Source organism: Medicago sativa, chromosome 7 (assembly GCF_051527215.1).
Source record: "Medicago sativa cultivar Bolivia chromosome 7, Bolivia_mono, whole genome shotgun sequence".
Classification (NCBI taxonomy): domain Eukaryota; kingdom Viridiplantae; phylum Streptophyta; class Magnoliopsida; order Fabales; family Fabaceae; genus Medicago; species Medicago sativa.
In genome coordinates this window covers 50,913,042-50,916,516 of record NC_140755.1, presented here as the reverse complement: position 1 = coordinate 50,916,516, position 3,475 = coordinate 50,913,042, and the positions used below count along the sequence as shown (strand labels likewise).

Genomic DNA, 3,475 nt, shown 5'->3' with positions numbered 1-3,475 from the left:
ATCATTTCAATCTAATTTATCATTGAAATAAGAAAAAAAGTTATCATCTTCCATGTATCTTGGACTCTTAATTGTGATACTTCGTTGTTGTGAGGTTGATACATTTAAAGACGACCAATTTTGAACGCAAAAAAAATATGGTTACACCTTTGAAAATTTGTGGTTATATTGTTCATTTCTTTGACTATCTGTAATTTTCATGTGTAAACAATAACATTTCAATCCAATTTATTTGTGAAATAAAAAAAGTAATTGTCTTCCATGTATCTTGGACTCTTAATTGCATTAGTTTGTTGTTGTAAGGTTGGTACACTTAAAGACGACCAATTTTAAACACAAAAATAAAATGGTTACACCTTTGAAAATTTGCGGTTATATCACCAGATTCAAAATCTAATTTTTTGCTGTTTTTTCTCTCATATTACATGATTACAATAAATCATAACTTAATACACACTTATTTAATAACAAAATATCATCATAGAACCTTTTATTTCGTACCGACTTGCACTTATTTCGAATCGAACACATAATATAACTTGATCACTGCACTAAAAGCCTTTGCAACCAGAAATAAGTAGTTTTACAATCTGCGAGTTTATCACGCCTAAAGACGGACAAGTTCTAATTTATGAAAAAATAGTGGTCACGCATTTGTAAAATTGTGGTCATACAACCCACATATTTGGCTAGTTTATCTTTCCCAGGTGTAAATAATCTCGTTTTACGCGAATTGAACACATAATCTCATTTGATCATTGCACTAAAAGCCTTTCCAACCAGAACTAAGTAGTTTAATCATCTACGAGTTTATCACGCCTAAAGACGGACAAGTTCTAATTTATGAAAAAATAGTGGTCACGCTTTTGTAAAATTGTGGTCATACAACCCATGTATTTGGCTAGTTTATCTTTCCCAGGTGTAAATAGCTCGTTTTACGCGAATTGAACACATAATCTCATTTGATCACTGCACTAAAAGCCTTTCCAACCAGAAATAAGTAGTTTTACAATCTGCAAGTTTATCATGCCTAAAGACGAACAAGTTCTAATTTATGAAAAATAGTGGTCACGCGTTTGTAAAACTGTGGTCATACAGACCATATATTTGGCTAGTTTATCTTTCACATGTGTAAATAATCTCGTTTTACGTGAATCGAACACATAATAGAACTTGATGACTGCAGTAAAAGCCTTTTCAAACTTAAGTTTGGTAAAAATTAACCAAATCCTGTCAAAGATGGGTATTAGTCGCCCTTTGACTCTTGAAAAAGATATACATGCTAAGATTTCACCTGTCAATAAAGACACAAACATTTTTTATATCAAAGAACAAAACATAACAAAAAACCTCCCAATAAAATTTATTACATAACAGGCACAATGACTCATTAAACTATAGGATAGTTCAACAATGTTAGTAACTAACAACATATGGTGTTTCCATTAATATTATAGGTGCGACAATGTCCTACTAAATAAAAAATAGCATCAAAAAACATCTACATTGCAATCATATCAAAACACTACACTACTTTAAATCTTCTTCTTTATGCGTCCATCCTTCACCCATGGGGAAAACAGAACCCCACTTTTTACACGGTTTCTTGGCTTATCCTTAATTCTAGTCAACAGATTTGATGCATGATGTGATTCATCATATGATACATTTGCCACCTCCCTTTCAATAACTCTTTCAATCTCATCCATGGAGACGTCCTCGTCGACACCTTCATCATTGAAGACACCTTCGTCCACATAACTTGATTGTGCACTACCATATAACTTCTTTATCTCTCCAGTTTCCGATCCAAGAAGAGATATCCTTGCCGCAAGTCCTTTGTTTGCTTCATCCAACAGGCGATTGTTAACAATTAACTGACTAATAACAGGATCTGGTCTCCATTTAATATATCCACTTGGTGCTCCATCTAACGCCTCCCTCACAACTTCATTTGCAACCTCTTCTTTAGTTGCACTTAACTCTTCAATAACCTGTCAAGGTTGATACAACTGGTTCGATATTTACTTAATGATGAATATGATAAAAATAGTTTCAAGGAAAACAAATTACTCTCGTGCATTACATCAGAAACAACCAAAGAAGAGAACCAAATCAAAATACTCATCACCAACTCAAAAACAATCGCGTTTGAAAGTAGGTAAAATAACAAACCATAACGTCACAATATAAAGACAAAATAAGAAGCCAACAAAACAAGACAAGAATTGCCTGGAGTCATCGTTTCCTACATTCAGCAAGTAAGCAAAATCATCATTAAGTAAATAACAAACCAGTTGAATTCAATTTTAAAAAAATCTGAATCTCAATTTCAACAATTCAATTTTCATAGACATTTGAAGCAAGTCATTCATTGAGATTCATAAGTCAATTCTTAATATTCATAAACAAAATTACATGGTCATTCATTCAAATAAAAGCTAGACATAATAGTAATTTGCCTAAGTATTATAATTTAGAACCTAGTAATTCGCATGTGATCTTGGTTCACTCCGTGAAAACGGTATCGGTGGCTATCGTGACCGTTTTGTGACGGCGAAATCGCGCTACAGGACCGTTTTTTAAAACTTTTTTTGTTAATAACTATGTCTGGTACTGTATAATATATGTTTATTATCTTTGCCTTTCATACACCAAATTGTTTTAAAAAATCAATTTCTAACATACAGTTTTCTTTAATAATTGAAATCTATGAATTTACCAAGAGACTAAACCAAGCTTCTGTCAACAAACTTTATCACTCAATAAAACATTACTATAATGTAAGAATATTCAAAGAAATACTTAATTCTGTTTCAAAGAAATGCTTAAATCTAATTCAAATTAGATCTCAGTGAGGAGCAAAGAACATTAGATTACCCAAGATCTCAATGAAGATCTTACATAAATCACAAAATGTAACAGCCAAGAGGAAGAGGAATATGGAAGAAAATACCTGAGTTGAAAAAGGAACACCGTGAAAGAGATCGCCGGAGATGAAGAAGGAGACCGCGGCGCGCGGCTAGGGTAGGACGGAATGAAGGGTGTGGCGGAATGGATGGAACTAGGGTTAGAGAGAAATTATCCACCGAATGAATTGAAAGAGAGAGGGTACGGCTAAAATTTTATTTTTTTGTCATCTTTGATTGTTTTTTGTGACATGGAATTGATTGATTTTTTTATTATTAATGCTATTGCCACAAAAGGGTGGTACAAGGTGTATTGCCACCTATGGTGGTATACCGGCTATCACTGCTCAAGAAAAAAATTGGTTTCCTATAAATATGTGCAACACTACTAACTACATATAGTTTCCAATCAAAACAAAGCATCTTAAGCCCTCACCCTATAGCTTCTAAGGTGTCCAACTCTGGAAGTCATGAAGTGTCTACTCTTTTGGCTGTTTTTTTCAATGTACTTTTGTCCACTCATAACTAACCTTTCTTCTTCGATTGTTGGTTTTACCCTAACAATT

The 3,475-nt window shown here is 33.2% G+C and overlaps 1 long non-coding RNA gene across 1 annotated transcript; it reads right to left on the bottom strand.

The window, feature by feature from the left end:
- Positions 1 to 1,341: 1,341 nt before the first annotated feature.
- LOC146906537 (uncharacterized) lies at positions 1,342 to 3,108 on the bottom strand. Its single transcript, XR_015020427.1, has 2 exons — positions 2,957 to 3,108; positions 1,342 to 1,994 (listed from the first exon to the last, which is right to left on the bottom strand). It is a non-coding gene; the product is annotated as an uncharacterized LOC146906537 (long non-coding RNA).
- Between the last annotated feature and the right edge of the window lie 367 nt (positions 3,109 to 3,475).